This window comes from Corvus moneduloides, chromosome 2 (assembly GCF_009650955.1).
Source record: "Corvus moneduloides isolate bCorMon1 chromosome 2, bCorMon1.pri, whole genome shotgun sequence".
Lineage (NCBI taxonomy): Eukaryota > Metazoa > Chordata > Aves > Passeriformes > Corvidae > Corvus > Corvus moneduloides.
The window spans coordinates 109,711,008-109,730,553 of NC_045477.1; the positions used below are offsets into that span (position 1 = coordinate 109,711,008).

General features: G+C 38.6%; 1 protein-coding gene across 38 annotated transcripts in view; it reads right to left on the reverse strand.

Moving 5' to 3' along the window:
• LOC116440251 (collagen alpha-1(III) chain-like) overlaps nt 1-19,546 on the reverse strand; it is a 295,630-nt gene that overhangs the window by 148,080 nt on the left and 128,004 nt on the right. For 26 of the 38 annotated variants that reach the window (XR_004238482.1, XR_004238504.1, XR_004238493.1 and 23 more), the window contains one exon: nt 16,225-16,363. The exons of 10 other annotated variants lie outside the window; for them this stretch is intronic. The gene's annotated coding sequence lies outside the window, so the exon portion shown is untranslated. Of the gene's footprint in view, nt 1-4,689; nt 4,705-5,000; nt 5,190-16,224; nt 16,364-19,546 lie in introns of those variants that run through there. 2 more of the 38 variants (XR_004238499.1, XR_004238498.1) reach the window with 2 other exon arrangements.

A 19,546-nucleotide genomic window follows, 5' to 3' on the forward strand; every position in this document is an offset into this window, starting at 1 on the left:
AGGTATTTCAATGAACACATGAATAAAGGAAGTTTTTTTCTCTGGGAAAAAAAAAAAAAAGGTTGTGGCTGAAAGTTCTGGTCTGTTCTATATCATTTGTATCCCCTCTTACTGTACCAAGATATTTCTATCCTTTAGAGCCACATGATATTTCTGGTGAGAAGTATATCTCAGATAGACTTTATCTGTTAACTTTTAACTCACACTTGGTACAAAAACCTTTTACAGCTCCACAAAATAAGATTTTCCCTCTAGCATCAATTATCATTCATCTAGCTATTGAAGAAGCTGACAGGTCTGTATTGTCCTTGCTCTCCTTTTTCATGCATCTTCAAAGATATTTGCCTTTCTTTCACCTCATGGCACCTCAACATCCTCCTCACTTCTCAAAGATATTTGCTAACAAAGCTTTCAGACATCATCACTCCACTGTTAAAAATTCAGCATTGACATCCATACATGCAACCTGATTTAAAATTGTCTTACTTAGCCAGTTCCTCACCCCTTACACTGCTAAATAGGGTTACTTCTGTAGGCATGTAAGGCCTGGTGAAGTTACATAAGTAAAATAAGTAAATATAAGTAAAATATGCTAAGCAGTCTTCTAGTTCTGATAATGAACAATAGTAAGGCCAAAGTGCTGCTATTTACAAAATATTGGGAGTTGTTAATAGACATCACAGACTTTGTTGTATGCGTCAAACGGATCATATAGGACATCCTTCTGTACAAGCCTGCCAATGACTCCAGTGACCTTGCTGAGCTCACCAGAGAATGATCAGCCCAATGCAGAGAGGACAAAATAGAAAGCAAAAGCAGAATGAAAAACAAACAAACAAACAAGTTCTCTGTCATACCAATTAGCAAAGCAATCTTTTGGGGGATGATGTCAGCACAAGCTGGCATCTGCTCCTAGGAGGGGAAAAAACAAAGTGAATGGCAGACAGGAGTGAAATGTTTCCAGAGAGAGGGAAGACTTGCTTTAAACTTCAAACAGGAGACACTGCTAAAAGAAAAGGAAATTGAAGAGCATCAGAACAGGCTACAAGTGATGAAAGCAAGCCAACATGAAGGAAAAGGAGAGCAATCAAGGAGGATAAAGAGAGCTCCATGAAGTAGTTCTGCCAGGGGACCATGTCAAAAGCCAAAACAAGTGCAGCTTTAGCACTTTAGTAGAGGAGAGAAATCCAACCCAATGGTAGCCAGGAGAGGACCCAGAGGTACATAAAGCCTTCACTGAATGGATGCACCATGAGCAAAAATGTAAGGAAAAGAAGAAAATTTGCACTAATGTCTCATACATTCTCTCATAAAATCTGAACTTTCCCCAAACCAGCACAGCCAAAGCAGCTAAACTAATTGCAATATTTACATGTAGTGCCTGCACCTGTTAATAAGAGTGATTATTAATTTTCTGCGCATAGGTCACGTAAAAAAGTCACGTAGTTTCTCTGTGATTTAGTTTCCCATCTGTAAAGCTGCCACCTCTGCTTCATTAAAGGCAAAGAGGCAATAAATTGAGAAGGAAGAATATAAATAAAGAAGGACAAAGCAGATGATTTAATGGCAACATCAGGCTCAGATCCAGATTAAAATAAAAAGTATATAAAACAGTGAAACAGTTAACTGATGTATTTTATAATAAAAACATAAGCATCTTCCAAAATATATCTGGAAAGGGAACAAGACAATTCAAAGTATCAGTATGAAATTAAATTCCTCTCTTTGTTGTAGGCATTCACAAGCTCCGTTTCCTCTATTGTCTCCCATCTAGTAAGACTTTTCCCCCTTCTTTACTCTTCCTAATTGTCAAGGTTTAAAGGACACTGAAGAGCACAGGATGGGTTCATTAGAATTGCAAAGTATCACCGAATACCATTTGCAGCAGGGCACCATTTATCTCTGTTGCCACACCATACTGTGAGGTGGCACCAAAAAGCAGACGCTGCAGTCCAGAGCTAGGGAACGCTAATCATCCTACATCAGACCCAAACCATGCAGGATTCAAGGTTAACTGTGGTTGAGAACATCTGTTCAAGACAATAAATGACTCCCAACAGCAACTGGGAGTGGGCTTTACATTTTCGACATGACCAGCTTCTTTCTGTTGGCCTAGAAGACCTGGGTCAAATTCTTGGTCATTTATTTCAATCCCTTATGTCTAAATAACCACTTCTCTCTCCTTCCTTCAGCAGAGGACACAACTACCTCTCCTCAGGCTCTTTGAAGGCCACCAGGTTGTTACCCACAGTAAAAAATGAACATGACCATGTCTTTCTTTGCTTAGTTGCAGTGAAGTAACAATACAAATTACAACTCCTGCACAGACCTCAGCACAGCAGTCTATGCATAAATACCATTACACAGTTTAGCTAAAGGAATCTGTCCAGCCAGTTGCCCAGGTTCACCCTAAAGTCATGTCCAGACTGGCACCTCAGTTTAGTCTGCCCCAGAAATTTCTACCTTTCCCCAAAGTTTACTTTAAAAATATTTCTATTTTAATGTCTTTCATATTAAATGCCACACATTATGTCCTGTCCTATAGCAAAAACAAGCAGAACTGGAAAAGGTACTCAGTCAGCACTATGTTGTGGTGCCAAAGCACAACTAAAGAAGTAACTATGACATTGCCAGATCAGAGACTGCACATTAAATTACTTTGCATTTGGTCTAAGTCTGTAGTCCTGCTCTTATTTAAGTCAACAGCAAGCCTGCAGCTAATTGCAACAAAAGTAAGATATATTTTAGGGAGCCACCATAAAGAGGTAGGCAGGATTATCTAATGACATATGCGTATTTTACTAAATGTGTTACTTGTCAAGCTAATTAGTTACCCTGCAAATGAAAAGGTCAACCCTGCATAATATTTGCATCTCATCTTTCTGAGTCAAATTTCCTGTACATGGTAGGTGGAAAGAAATAAATTCTACCAAAGTTGTGAACGGCTGATAGGAACACTTTGGCAGGCAGAGGAAAAACTTGCAAAAAGCTGTTCAAGGTTGATTTGAAGCTAAGAACATGGAACGTGTCTGTCAGGACACCAATCCCATGTCCACCAGCTCCATATCGTGCAATTTGTTTTGAATAGCTCTGCAGCCGAGCAATACATTGAAACTGTCAGTCACACTTTTTTCACTGCTTCTGCTGCTCTTTACTAATCCACATGTGCAAGTTGAGGAGAGACAAGGCTCATGAAATCACTCTACTTTTGACCCCAAATTGCCATTCTCTAGAGAAGAGTTACCTGACAAGCCATGCTATCGTGTGCACACTCCACTGTGTGCATATTTCCCCCTATTTCTACAGCTGGAGGAGAAATCCACCACAGTACAACTATTCTACACCTGCAGCTTACTAATTTTGAAGGTCTCAGAGACTTACACATCTACAGCAGCCCTTTTCTTTTCCAACACCTTTCTCATTTACATATATCTGGAGTATGAAAACTTGACACAAAAACAAATGCTTGAAAGATATTGACAAAGCCATTAGAAAGAGGTTAAAGAAAAATCATCAGAAGCTTTCTTGGAAAATATCAAACTGAAACAAACAGAATGTTTCAGGGCAGTCAGCAGATTAACCAGGAAATTTGGAATTTTTTCTTTTTCAGTGAAACAGCCAGTTTGTGTTTCAGTCTGTAAACATCCTATGTCAAAAGAGGATCTTCAGAGACTCTTTGTCCTTGCTAAAGGGCTTTACTTAATGGGGTGTTACATGAAAAAGCATATCTGTCTTTCAAGAAAATGTGCCCTGCAGGCTCACTGAAACAGTGGCAATATCTAGGGGAAAAGAAAACCAGGATATGAAATATGTCCTGGCTATTGTAGGTTTAAATATATATTAAGTCACTCTGCCAGGACTGAAAACTCTGGTGTCATAAATTTCCCAGCAACCTGTGTGCATTAAGTAGGTGTCAGGGGACCCTGCTCCCTTTGACAAGGAGTCACATCTTCCAAGCAGTGAATCTCACTGGCAAAGGCTTGAGTCTTGCTTGCAGAAGCTGCCCAAGCCAGCTCTGAGCTCACTCTCCAGACAGGCTCTCCACTGCAGGGAAGCCACAGGGTCCTGGGGCGCATCCCCCTGCCCTTGGGCCGGCCCTCTGCAGCACTTCCACTGTGACTGACACATGAGCTGGGAATTTAAAGCCCTTACACCTATATTACAAAGGGTTATGTCATTCTTCAAATGACAGATCATTTGAAATACCTGAATTATGTCAGACTATTTCCTTTGTGAGCCAGGATAAGAACTTTGCACCCCACTTAGCTGGCCTATATGTAAGAGGAGCAAGTGGATTGCTTAAGATACAATATAAAGAAAGTTTAGCTGATAACTTGTATTTCAAAACCCTTCATTCCCATATGTTTGAACCAAAGTTTGAAATTCAGATGTACTTAAAGATGCCTTCTTTTTTTTTTCTGGTGCATATACAAGCTTATGGACAGCTAGCACTAGGAATCAGCTAGGCTGTTACAAAGGAAGTGAACACATACTCAGTTCTAGGCTTCGGAGAAGACATATCCCCCTCCCTATATCTTTCATCAGGCAGGATTTTCCTGAATTCAAATGGCAATGAATATGGCACTCATGTCCACCCTCCTCTACTCATGGTTCATCTAAGAAATGCTTCCTTTTGGCTCTGAGTTACCCATCTTACCTGTCAGAAGGGATAATAACTCCTCTGTGTTACATCAACTCAATTATCTAAAAAGGAAAAAACAAAATTTCCTGATCTTACTCGTAACACTTGCACAAGAGAGATTTAGGAGGTAGCAGTAAATTTTAAACTTTTTTCTTGTGTGATCCTGGCTGAAAGCTCTCTTTCCTCCCTCATTTGATTTTGATTTGGTTCAAGAGTTTCTATTTCATATGCAACTGTTGAAATCTTCTGGAACTACTAAAAGCCCCACAATATGTACAATTGTGGAATTAATCTGAAAAGGTTTTGGTGTTTGGAAGGCAAACATTCTGTGTCAATTTTAGCATTTTATGAGCAACTGAAATTCCCAGTGTTTACCTCAAGGGCCCAAGTACCTTTAAACCCAAATTACCTTTGAAGCCAGTAACCAACAGTTCCATTTGGTACCCCTTCTACTAGTTCAGCTCTGTGTTGTGCTATTTTCTCCACATCAGTCCCAACTGTCCTATTCTTGAACTGCATTTTGTCCTGCTCTTTAACATACAACTTGCTGTAGAAAGAGAAAATGTGAACAGCAGTGCAGACTTATTCTTAAAATAAATGCTCCCTTAATCAAAATTGGATGACTAACAAGCATAAAATTATGGCTCTAATACCACATATAATCGTTTATCTCATTGCAAAGAGGCATACATCATTTCCATTGTGTTCCAGTAGTGTTTTATACCCACTTTACCATAATCTAAATGAGCATGCACAGCACAGACAAATGGAGATTTTAGCCCATCTTATACATTTGCCTGGAGAGCACAATGATGTTTGTTGTGTGTGCTTTTAAAAACTGTGTTCCTATAAATAAGCACATTAAAATGTAAAGACAAAGCAGTGGGCAATCTCACTGCCTGAGCAGTTTTAATTGTGAGATATACTTTTCACAAAGAAGGCACGTTTTTAATTTATTTTTTTTCTGGACAGCAATTTTAATAAAGTATATTTGAAACTTATATGAGCTGTGGAATAAGTTTGTTGAAGGGAGTTTAAACCTGTGGATACATCAGCTCAGCACGTGGGTACTGCCAACCATACTGTCCACTCCTCATTATCTGGGATGCACTTAACAGTCCAAACCAGGGACTCAGCTTTAAACAACTTTAAAAACTTATAAAAATGGCAACAGCCAGAGTATGTATTTCTTTCCCCGAAATTACTTCTGCACAAAGGCTGTAAGAAGCTTTCACTTCTCCATCTGCAGCATTCTTCCTGTTCCCAAAACCACCACAGCTGTGAAGTTCAATAATGCATGGTCCTTCAGGGAGAGCAAGTATGGCTTCACGTGACAGTATTTGCAAGAGCTGATAGCCAGCTCCCATGTATGACTTTACAGCCTTTTCTGACCTTGCAGATATGTGAGAAACTGGCACTTGAAACTCTGACACTTTTATGAAAGACAAGCTGATCTTATACCTAATTTTAGAGAGCTGTATAAAGCTCTTTTTCCCTCTACACAAGGATAACTCACTCGGCACAGCTGATCTTACTGTACATACTGAAGTATGTGGCTTTACAAGCAGAAAGATATGCATACTAAAATACATGGTAAAATTCTCTTCTGTATAGTTAAAATCATTTATCTGTGACATATGTTGCATGAAGATGAAGATGTGATATGGTCTAAAGGCTTTATTGTTACTTCACTTGGACTGAACTGCATTGCTTATGCTCAATGCACCATTTGTGCAACATGCTTTTCTGATTCTGCCTACAACCTAAGGCTACCATCCAAAAATCAAAGGAGCAGTACAATCTTGACACAAATTAACCTCAAAAATAAACTATAGCTGTATTAAAGAACTGTGGAGTTCTTCCTGGAGATTATTTGCTCAAAGAACAGGAACATGACAGAGATGGTAGGAGGATGGATTGAAGATATCCCCACTCATCGCAGGGGTGTTGGTCTAGATGACCTTTAAAGGTCCCTTCCAACTCAAACTATTCTATGAGTCTATGAATGATCCTCAGCAAAATAAAAGAGATAGATGGATACTCTGCACAGCACACTAAACCCTTTAGAGTTCAGCAGAGTATCATTCCTCATTTTCCATCAGTCTTTCTTGTATGGATTTAGCACTTAAGAGAATAACTGTATTACATATAGGTGTAAGTATGTTTATATGTGGAAATTAAGTATTCTGTATTATTTATCTTGGTACGCATTGTGCAGGTAGTTTATTATCTGTATGCCCAGCTCTAATTATTGATTGACATTCAATGTTCTGCTGCTGGGGATGGGTTTAATTGCATTTCTCTAGTACTTTAAACTTAACTACTGCTTTCCTACCAGCATAATACTGAAAACATTATTTTGTCTCTACACAGTCATGTTTCTGCATTCATTCTTATTTTTTCCTGCAAAGTCTGCTCTCTTTCCAATAACCCCCCTCTTGTATACCAGAGTGGTCTTCAGCTTTGACCACTAATTCTGCCTCATTTGTCTCATGTCTTCTTACAAAGTATTCCCCTTTAGTTTGCATGCTTTATTTTTTTTTCTACTAAGTTAATTTGAAATTCATTTCATCAATCCTTGGTGTTTATCTCAGCTTAGCTTTTTAGAGAAATCAATTTTGTGGGTGTCTACATATGACATAGTGTCAAGAGACTCGTATGTCCAAGCACAACATGTCCTTTAATTTACTTCTCTTTGGCTATTCAGGACTGTTCACACAAATATTGCACATTCATCAAGCCTGATTGCTTGGTCTTTAAACAATAGTAATTCTTCTTTCCATATTACACATCCACAGAATCACAGAATGTTCTGAGCTGGAAGGGACCCACAAGGATCATCAAGTCCAACTCTTAAGTTAACAGCCCATACAGGGATCAAACCCAAACCCATAATCTTGGCCTTATCAGCACCATGCTCTAAACAGTTGAGACAATGCCATGTATTTCTCCCTCTAACTTCTCCCAAAAATACAGAAAAACTACTACCCTCTTTCTGTCTTTTGATGTTTCCCTAGCTGTTAACAAGATGTGAAAAAAAAAAGATATTCTAAAGGCTTTTCTTTACCTTAATAATTTCTCTGGAATTTGTGAATATCATTCATCTAGATCAGTTACCTTGTCAAAATGTAATGGTTCCATATACCTAACAGTGTTCTCTCACATAATCATAAACCCTTTAGTACCTTCTGTGGGAAAATACATTTTCATCTTCCAGATGTGACCTTCAGCTTTTTTCAGAAATGCCTATACTATGGAAGAAAAAACATATTGAGTTCTCTGAAATATATTCTTTACTAACAATAGCTCTTATTCATGTTGCTTTATGACCTTGCAAGCTAGGTTTGACAGATAACTCTACATATTCTATGCTTATAAAACCATTTCTTTTTACCATATTAATGCCATTAATTAGCATTATTGTTACCACATTAAAGTCTAAATTTTGCTTATCAATTTATCACCAAAATCTCCAGCCTTCCTTGCAGCTACAAGAACTCTCCCTTTTTCATATAAAGCATTTTCTTCCTCCATAAATAATTTTATTGAGTGTGAGGTAAAGTCTGGGTTGTCTGGTCCAAGCAATCTAGCTTACACTTGACATTCACATACTTTTCACATATGTAAGTGTATACTTTGAGAGCTTCTACCTTCTGCATCAGACTGTTGTGCAGAACAGAACCATCTGTAACCATCTGTAATGACATATACAGAAAGGGGGAAATTCTAATTTTGCTTTACACTTCCAGACTTGTGCATGGGACGTTGGGTGTTATAAGAGGGAGGCAAAAGTTTGCAGGCCTAACAGCACTTCTAGCAGTGGAGAGCACAGGAGTAAGAGGATGCATAACATACATGAGCCTGTTCATTCATGTAGTGCAAACTGACAGCTGTGAAATTCCATACTGTAGACAGAGCTTGGCCCAATGTGTATGATATTACACACATGGCAAAACTTCAACATTCCAATCCAGATTTTTTTCACACTGCTCAGGTATGAAGCACCCATCTGGCACTTTCCAACCTAAGCCTGTTGATAGATCCTGTGTTATTCGTTTTATATCATTTCACTAATTGTTCCCTTGTGAATGTTTTGTGGATATGCAGAAAGAGAGAACCTGAGTGTACAAATGTATCTGTGCAATGTACAGGGTCTGAAGAAACTAACTACACTACCAACAACAATGAAATCAAAGTACACAAGCAGACAGTTGTTACTGTGAAATCTTACAACATGACACATCACCGCACAAGACACATTTGACCATCCAAACTAAAATACATACACATGTGTATATATATGCTAGATAACGAGCTTTGCATGGTTTTCTCCACAATTAGATCGTTACCTGAGCAGTAGCAAGTCCCTATTTGAGACAGCTGCAATGCAAGCTTATTCATTCCAAGCAGTGCTATTCCATGAGTCTACGCCAGTTTGCACTGATTCCATTTGCTCCCCCTCATCAGTTCATGCTATCACCCTCACTATGTGTCTTTTACTGCTATTGTGCCTTTCATCTGCAGATCACTTCCCTTTCATGTACTGTCATCTCCACCTTTTTCCTTAGAATAGTATTTCACTTTACTGATTCTATATTTCAAGCTTGCAGCTCTCCCTGCTTGATTTGTCTAATTGGCTCTTAAAACCTTTTTCACAATGAAGTAACTAATTAAATTATTTTGACCAGTTTCCAAAATTTTCCTGAGGAAATGCATAATGTATCACAGTTTGCATTATAAATTTCTTAAGTATTTCATTTAGGTCTTTTTGGACATTTTTGTCATCATTGGGACAGAGATAAAGAAGCAAGTTTGGCTCTGTAGGGAAGCTGGCTAGAGAAACTGTTTCCAAACAGTCCTATTTATCACTCTCTAAGTAATACAATATAACTAAATTGTCCTTGAAGCATAGACTAAGTATTCCAAACCTATGGAAGTGATCTAACCGCCACACTGCAGAATCAGGGTTACACTTACTCCTACTCCCACTCCATAGAGCATTGAATCATTAAAGCTTTCATACAATCTGCCATGACTTCTGGGGCAGGGTTTGAAAGTACTCGTCCTCCCCAACAGTCTATATGCTGGGGAACTTTCCAGGTCAGATTGTGCTTGTAAAAGCAGAAAAAGGGGCTGAAACAAGATGTCCTCTTGAAAAGGCTGAGGAGGAGGTGAGAGGAATCACCACCTACTTCTGCTCTGGATCCCTTTTAATAGAAAAGATTGATTCTTCTATGTGGTTTTTCTGTGAAGAGGAGGATTAAGTTCCTACTTTCATGGCTGTAAATTATGTGTGGAGAGAAATGCATGCAGAGAAATGCACAGTTAGGCACGTAAGCCTCCAAGAGGGTGGGGATTTAAAACAGGAGTGAGTCCTCAGGGCTTTGCTATTGCTACCTCAGCTGGCTCAATGCTTAGGTTTGTGCATACCACTATGGATCATACATTCTTTCTTTGCCATTGTAGAGGAAACCTACAACTCCAACTCAAGGCCACAGATTCTGCCACAAGTCTCCAAGTATTATGTGGTATCAAAGTCCTTCTTTGACCAAAACTTAAATTCTGTAACTCATCAATAATGTAATTACTTCTTTTACACATGCAATATTGTATGCTTTTGATCACTCAGACACATGAAATGTTTCAGCAGCTGGAACAGAGCAGGATATATATGCAGGTATATGAATATCAGCACTGTCAGGCAACATACTGATGTACTGTGTTTAAATGCTTCTGTACCAAACCTGGTAGGTGCTGAAACCATTGATATGTACCTCACCTGCCTGCTTTCATACCTTACCATCCCATGTATGACACATCAGAGGTCATGCCTCCACTTGTTGTGTGTTTTTGTGGCCTTGCTACAGCTCTGAATTTTCTTCTCATCCACTGCTCCCCTGACCACAGCCAGGATATTGCTCCCTGTGTGATCCCACTGATGCAGCAGGGGCAGGGGAAAGGAGCAGGGCAGAGCTGCCAGGTACACTGGGATGGTTGGAAGCTGTAGGTCCTGCAAGAAGAGCCTATTGTATGGGGTTTGTATTTCAGGAGTGGAGGGAACAGCAAGGTTTCAAGCTTCCTGACATCCTCATGCTACAAATTGCAGCATGATTTACAGGCCTCCTTCTCTCCCCTAGTCAGGTGCACCATCAGCTCCATAGTCAGCAAGACAGAGCGAGACGTTAAATCTCCCCTTCCACCACCCCTCCAAACTTCACGGAAGCTTTGTCCCAAGGCCCTACCACAGCAACTGCCAGCTGGGATGATTTCCTCACACACTGAGTCACAGTGTGGGCTGGACATTCATCCTGAACTCTGACGAAACCACCTAGCTCAGAACTTTGACAACCTGTGACAATAAAGTTACTGAGTGATCATGACGATTTTCTGTTAACTCTTTTTTTGCATGTTGCATTTGCTAAAAAGACAATTTTAGCTCCTGAAGAAGGCATTCTAAGCGAAACTCAGAAAAGCGAAATAGAAAGATCATATAAATGGGATTTTCTCTGTCATCTCTCTATGCTTTTAATTATTCTTGACATTGTATAATGTTAAATTGTAAATAGAAAGCATTTTGAAAATGTCCTAATATCCTGAATCTAAGAGAATACCAGAGCTAGAAAATATGCTTAAGAAATCAAGATTACATAGCAGACTCAAGAAGAAGAATTAAACTGGGCTTCACTGCAATGGAACTTAACAGCTACAAAAAAATGGGAATCGTGAGCTCAAGCTGGAAGCTACAATTGAAATGTAAACATTACTTATTGAAAGCAAGATGCTGCATTAATAACAGCAACCACAAAAGCTGAATACTTGTGGCATTACCGGATAGAGCAGTGATGCTTTTTCACCCTTTCAAGTGGATCTAATTCAGATGATGTCCCCCAGCTAACCCAAACGTTCAAAGTCCTTGTACTTGATCCTTCAGTAGGGCATGAATTTGTTTTGGAATATTCTAGCTGAATTGATTTCTTTTTCTCTTGCCTTTCCATCTCATACAAAAATTACTCTCATCTCTTTTCAGGTCTTCTGTGTCTTAACTTTGCACAGGTAAAAGGACTGGTACTGATGAATATATGACAAGCATTTCCAATTCTTATAAATTAAGCCAGAATATTTACAAAAAATCAAAATTAATTCTGTCTTTTCTATGCTTCAACCTAAAGGAAAGAGCAATTTCTGCTTTGATTTGTCCAGAACACTTTGATAACTACATCAATAGCTACAAATTCACCCCAGACTATGTGGGACGAAGTTTGGCCCATAGAATGTGCCTGCAAGTATCTCAGGGGTTCAGCACCACTCTCCAGGAGGCACCAACCACTGACTTCTCTGGAGTCTAGGGATGGCCAAGAGAAGTCACAAACATGGCTAGAATTGTTTTTGACTAGTACTGACACAAAACTAAAGTTATGATAGTAAAACCATGGCAATAAAATGATATGTGCTGATATAACTCTGGTGAAAGTTTCAATGAGCGATTTGAGAGATCAATAAAAATTAAAGTCTTAACATAGTAAATAAATAGCTTGGAAGTATTTCAGAAATGGATAAATGAAGCAGAAAAATTACAAATAACTAAGGCAATTTCTGTGTATCTCTGTCCAAATTGACATTTATTCCATTATACCATCCTATTCTAACAGTCCCTCATTTAGACAACTAATGCAACCAACAAAAACCCAAAGAAAAATATCTTTTTTCTCCCTAGAACACTAGCTTCTTGATTACAGTGAAGTGAACCTAAGACTTTGGGTAACTAAAGGTGACTGGTCAGAAAAGAGAACACTAACAAACAGTACCTAAGATCAATGTAATCTGACAGGCCCAGCTGCAGAAGGGCAAGGTCAGTCACACTGCCACTGTGGAATTAACATCCACAGTAATAAGCAAGACAATATGGGTCTTAAAAACTCTACAGCTGAGAATACAGATTTTTGTTTTTTCACCTGACCCAAGCAAAAATATTTCGCTGTAATTGCATGATGTGAGAAAGAACACACTTTGAAGTTTAAGAGTTACCTGCCTACTTAGAAGCTGTTTTCTAAGATAGGTCATTTTTGTTCCAAATGTGACTGATCTGTTCCACATGAATGCAAATTCTCATTTCTGCTTTGTTATTTGTCAAGAAAATTGCAATCAATATTATTTTAATCCACCTCTTATATACAGTGTTGAACTTTTATTTGTCTCAATGAATAAGTAATTTGAACTGAGATTGTGCTCAGCGCTTTCTGAGTATCTAAAAAAAAATGCTGGATTCTCCTTTTCACTTTTAAGCTTTGAATTATGGACCATATCATTGCATGGCAGCAACTGAAGTTCTTAAATTATAAATAGTGAATTATCTTCTTGCTTTTTTTATTTAAACAAAAAAGTAGACAAGTTTGGGAGACAATAAAAATTTCATATAATCAGTTAAAAGTCTATATAAATTGACATTTTTTTTTTTTCCTTTTCAGCTTTTAAATTAGCATTTCCTAGACTTGATTGCAATAATTTAGTTTTAGAAAAGATTGCCATGTTGGACATACATATGTACCAAACCTTTACATTAACACTAACTGCAGTCCCCAGAAATTATGGGAAATTTGTGTGTACCCACCTAGGGAGAAGGTGAATTCTCACAACCCCAACATGCTTAAATGCATATAACAAAGGTAATTTTGGTAATTTTTCAGAAGAATAGAAATAAATGTCCTGCTGTGATGCATATTTCTGCACCCAGACTGACATTCCTCTTTTGAAGAGTTTTAGCATCTGTAACAAGTAATATTTATAATAAGTTAAAAGTAGGTCTTGAGAAAATCAAGCTGACATTTAGAGAGCTACATTTGGTGCAACTCAAATTTACTGCAGCTGCAGTATAAATAATCTGAGCACTGCCAAAGATGAGCTTCTTACGTCTGTATACACACAGAACAATTTAAACTTCTCCACATTTAATTTCAAATAAAGGACAGTTTTACGGCTGATCAGTGCAGTACACAGGATCTCAAGCATGACAAATCCATGAAATGTGAAGGAACTTCCATCACAAACAGCCTAAGAACACAACAATTTCTTCAAAATGACTCCACAGCCCTCTCCACTCAATCCAGCTGTAATGTGGGAATTTGGTGTAATTCCCTCTTAATTATGCTGAATACCGTTTGCAGGTAAAATGTGTAGAAATTTAGAGACTCGATGCTCTCTACAGCACTTCACATTTTTGATAGTGCTGGATAGACAGGGGTAGGGAAATGCAGGAAAAGATAGAACTGGAATTTAAGGATGAATTCTTGCTATAGAAAACACCTCCATGCTAGCTTTTCCCCAGGTACTGCACAGCAGCTGAGCCACAGATGCTCAGCCCCTCTGTGGGTTTGGAAGGGTTACAGCCAGCACTGCCACCTCCTCAGGGATGGCATGGGAGCCACATCACTCACAGGGACTAGAGACTCCATCCAGTCATTTTGGCCCAAAGAAACACATGGGATGGAGGAAAATGAGACGCTCAGGACTCGGGTGGGCCAAGTCAGTATTGGAAGATTTTGACAGTTAGGGCACACTAGATTTAAGGAAGGATCTCTCAACTTGTCCTCTTGAAGTCAGTTTTTTTACAATCTCAAAGTCAGTTTTTACAAGAAGTTTATGGACCATGGACTTTAAGGAAGCATTTATGCTACTACAAGTTTTAAATTAACATTTCCTGGACTTGACTGCAATAATTTAGTTTTAGAAAAGATTGTCATGTTGGACATACATATGTACCAAACCTTTACACTAACACTAACTGCAGTCATCAGAAGTTATGGGAAATTTGTGTGTACCTATCTCTGGAGAAGGTGAATTCCCACAATCCCAAAAGCCTTAAGGATAAGGGAAACAATGGTGTGCTGATTCTTCTAAAAAATTGCATTGCATTACATCAGTGCTTGCCTTATCCACATTTCAGTGTTGTCTCACCAACAGCATGGGCTGTGGTAAACTGCAAAGGCAATAGAATAATGGTGGAAATAAAAACAGAGAACTCTGCTGACAAACATTTATTCAGATGTTGTTTCTCATCATAAAAATCAAGTTCCTATTTCCAAGCTTAAAAATTATATAATTCAGATGGTATTTTCAGATGTCTTTGTCCATCTTCCTATTTTTTTTCCTTTGGCACAATTCTTAAATTCTTAGAGTTGCCTTATCGTTTTAATGACATAACATCCAAATTGCTGCAATGTATTGACTTTCATTGAGAATTATTCTGAATATTTAAAGAAATAATGGATATGCTTGAAAGTGTTCCAGAATTAAAAAAAAAAAAATTAGGCATGTGTTGATGTTTAATAGAATTTTTATTGAAATCTGTAATTTTTAATTCATTAGCTCACTTTGAAATCGTTGAATCATCTCATGAAGGAATAGAAAGCCTACGTTAGATTTAGGAGACTAATCATGCAATCAAAGAACAATTTAATCCATATTCAGTGTGATCTCTACAGAAACAGAGTCAGACTTTAAAGTGTTCATTGCAACCTTTTCATGAACATTTTTACTTTTCAAGATAAATTACTCACTCACACAGGAACATCACTGATTTTGCAGGAGTGTCATCATCTAAAACCAAGCCGCTCAAAACCTTGTAAATTATAGCTGAAGCTACAATTAAGAGTAACTTCTGATATATTTAGGGAAAAATATGAAGTTACATTACACAAATGCCCTTAACCTTGTCCTGCACAGATTATATTTAATAATTACATTTAAATATCTTATCCTATTAGGATCAATTGGATTTTTTAAAAATGTGTTTCTTCTTTTTGGCATCCTAGAGAGAAGAGAGAAAGTTGCTGAAGTACCATACCTATGCATTCCTTCCGCTGGCTCAGAACAACAGCTGCACATACCTGTGGGCATAATTTTGCAGCTAGGACATTAACCAATATATCTGTCAGTCAGGAAGACATAAAAATGACTTAAGTTGCATCTGTAATTGAATGTGCCTACAAAGTGAGGGCCAAAAAAAAAAAACACAGACAGCAATTAAAAAGTCTACCCCTTCTGGCAGATCTGACATGACCCTGATCTCTTGTGTCATATACGTGTCAACACTGTCACTAGTGCAATTGTTCTGAAGGGTCTGTTCTTGCCTGACCCCACTGGGGAAGTCAGAATCAGGCCCAGAGATGCTCCGATCACCAGATGGATTCTACAAGTGAGATGGCCTTCCCAGTCTCATTCACAAAATGATTTGTTGCTCCCACTGCCAATGGCAGTGTCCTTGCATCATAAGCTTCATTCTTCATGCCAGATTTTTTCAAGAGCAACAAATCATCCAACATCAAGCTGTGGCTGATATCCCACGGCCTGTCCCTTAATTTTATGATTTCTCAAAATAGAGCCAAGGCATGGAACAGCATGAGGGAAAAATTCAATGCAGCTTCCCTGTTCTAAGCACTGTCTAAACTGGAAAGAGGAGGGTATCACAGCCAAAATAAACTTACTGGCACAAATGCAAAGTCTGCACCTGTCTGAACTTGCACAGAGAACAGTCTGTGATTCCCTGGTGGAAATCAGCTGAGGATGCTTATGTGCTTCTCTCCCACCTGGAAATGATGAGCAATTCAGGGTCTGAACAGGGTCTGTGGCTTCAGGGCTGATCTTGTATTGGCTGGTCCATCAGATTTGCTCCTCTTCTGAGAGGGCTGCAGATCCCAACATTAGTCTTGTTCAGAAGAGCTCCGACTGAAATAGGTACAGCAGAGAGAGATCTTTTACGTGCTTTGCTTTTTCATTTGCTTGTCTGTAAGACAGTGATTCTCTCATTTTTTTCCTATACATTTAAAAAAAAAAAAAACCAGAATCATGGGACAGTTTGGGTTGAAAAGGATCTGGTTTGAATTGCCAACAGCTCTGTAGTACCTTGAAACAATGCATTCAACTGCTAAAACTTGAGCAAAAGGGAGACAAAAAAAGACATAGTACATGGTGCTCATTCTATTTCTGACAGAAACATCCAGATATACAGATGGCTGGAGCAAAGGCTACTGAGTTGCTCTGCCTTTCTGGCTCTAGAAAATGTCAAACTGGTTGATTGCTGCTGCATTATGCTAAGCAACACAAGTAAAGGAGTCCTCTTCTGTCATACTGTAAGTGTGCTAATATCTTCCCCGTTATCTCTAAGGTGCAGGAAATCCTATGAGCCATATTTTAAAGGTGAGATGATCTTTAAGTTGGAGGTAGAAAACTACTTTCTTAAGGTAGAAAATTCTGTCAGCATCAAAGTCACAGCTGCTAATTGACTTCTTTACATGTTGGCTACATGTAGCTGGGGCAGAAGAGGAACTTTCAGGCTCCTGACACCAATACACTGTCCAAACAAGCACATCTTCTAATGCAGCACGGCTGGGCCACGTCAGTTCATCTTCTACCTTATCAGTCATTCCTAACCAACTTTCTTATCATAACTACTTCTTCATATCATTTCTGGTTGCTGCAACATTATGGCCCAGAGGCAAACAACTTAAAATTTTTTAGCTCATAATTTCATGCATTTCTAATTTATTGTCTCACTTTAAATCCCCATTAAAATGAAAATAGAAGAAGGGAAAAAAACAAGCCCTTTGCATGCTTATTCACCAAGCAGATTTCTTAGGTTCTTAGAGGTCTAATTATGATATGAAAACATGATTTCCAACTTTGCAGACAATACTAAATTGGAAGAGAATAAAAACAAATGAGGAATAATTAGGTAGTGCAGCCAGATATAAAAAAAATTTAGACCATTTTATATTTCAGGAATAATAGATGGCAAATGCAGGGCTGTGCAAGTAAATTGAGAATAATTAGCCTCACAGTGTGGCATAAAAAGTAGGACCTTGTTTAGAAAGATAAGAGGCTACAACATGCTGAATGAGATAAATTCTGAACTTTGAATGCAAAATTTACATCTAAGATTCCCTTACTTATGTGACTTGCTTATGTGACTCCCCCAGAAATAAGATAGAACTCAGTGTCAGCAAGAAAAACACCACCTGGCCTCTTGTGAAGGAAGGGCTACATGGCATAGTCTAAGAAGAACACTTTCTTCCACAGTAATTACACAGGACTGTATTGCCTAAATAATGGCCCATAGGCTGTATTCAGTCTGCAGGACATCTCTGCCCAAACCAGTATCTTTCTCTGGGGGCAGAAAAGAGTGGGGAGAACACACCAAGGAAGCATTTTGTTTCTTTGCTCGACTGCTCCTGCAGAAGAGCCACCTGACTCTGCAGCAGAAATGCACTGCTTGTTTGGAAAGAGCTCTAGGCTGATCAGGAGCAGTCATTTTTTATTTCCTTATGTTATGTTCCTTAATGTATTCAGGCCTGAAGTTAGAAAAAGGTTTCCAACAGTTGAGCTGGGAGGTTCCAGGAGAGCTGTCAGTGGGAACAACGGTAGCAAGATTCCTTGCTGGTTTTAAAATGTTGCCTCATGAACCATGACAGATTAAATGCTGAGATAGCAGGGATGGCAAGGGACATCACTCAAGGAGATCCCTATGGTTTCCTACGCTGCTGCTTTCCACTCTATATGCTGCTGCCTACTTCTCTGCTCTTGACTGAAACACAACCTGTCAAAAAAGCCCTCTTTTGCATATATCAGCACATTAATTTTCAGCTATGTGATATAGGAGGTCCTTCTGTATCAACCCAAGAAAAACAAAAAAGGCTCTTTTTTTTCTTGAAGAGATGAAAATTTGTTCAGGAAGCTAATTTTTTTTATTTTGTTGAGAGTTGTCTGTTTATTTTGAAGGTGGGTGAAGATGGAAAATGGACAAACGCATGAGGGAATTAAGATCACTGCTGGTGATTCAGTACTGCAAGGGATTACTGACTATGGAATATTTTCACTGAACAGAATTAAATAGACCTCTCTCGAATAATGATGTCTAAAATCCATCATTAGTTCATGGAATTTGAAAAGTATTAGGTTGATCTGTTTGCCCATCTAGAGATGCCCTTATGGGGGGTGAGGACTTACTTTCCTAAGTTTTCTTGTGGTAAACTTTCAGCTCATTTCACAATAGCAAAATAGCGACAAAAGCTTCATTCTTAGGGCATTTATACATTTCTTTCTAGCCATGTTTTCCATGGAATAGTTCTGAATTATTAGCCATCTTTCAAAGCATGCAAGTGAAAGGACATTCAAAGCTTCCAAATGCAATGAAATGTATTTCAGCATTTCAGCACTAAATGCCTGCATAATTTATGGCAGACTGCACATAATTTCTGTGTATGGCTATACCTCACACAGGCTCATTTCGCATTTGAAATTCAATTCTGCCAGCTGACTAATTGATTCATTTTCATAAATACTCTAAAATTCATAATAAGAACAATGCTTTGTTGTAAGATATTGTTTTGGCCAGTACCAAAATTAACTATGAATATTTACTTTCAAAAAAAGCCAGTGGGACCAAGAGCAAATAATGAAAATAGTGATTTATAATTTCTTTCTACAATCCCTATTGTTACTTGAGATTCAGCAAAATTTCAAATCCTATAAACCATCCCCCTTAAAATACAGTTATTACGTTATTCAATCTCAGTTTTCTGTTCTCTGTCACCGTCCCCCCATCCCTTCCAAGGGCCCTCCCTCTGCTGGGATCCCTCTAGCTCTGTCTCAGGATGTGAGACAGTGAACATGCTCCTGACATAAGCTTTGATAGCCACCATATCCATGACCCTTCACCAGAAGGGTTGAATTAAGATGTTTTCAGGGAAGGTGGGAAATAGTTTGATTGCAGGAAGAATGATAAATTGTTCCAAAAACCCTGAACATATACCCTGAAGTCACTCTGGTTTTCAGAGCAAAGATCTGGTTTCAAACATACAAGCTCAGACTGAGGCAGTGTCCTCAGGAAGCGCTGCTGAGGGCTGCAGTTCA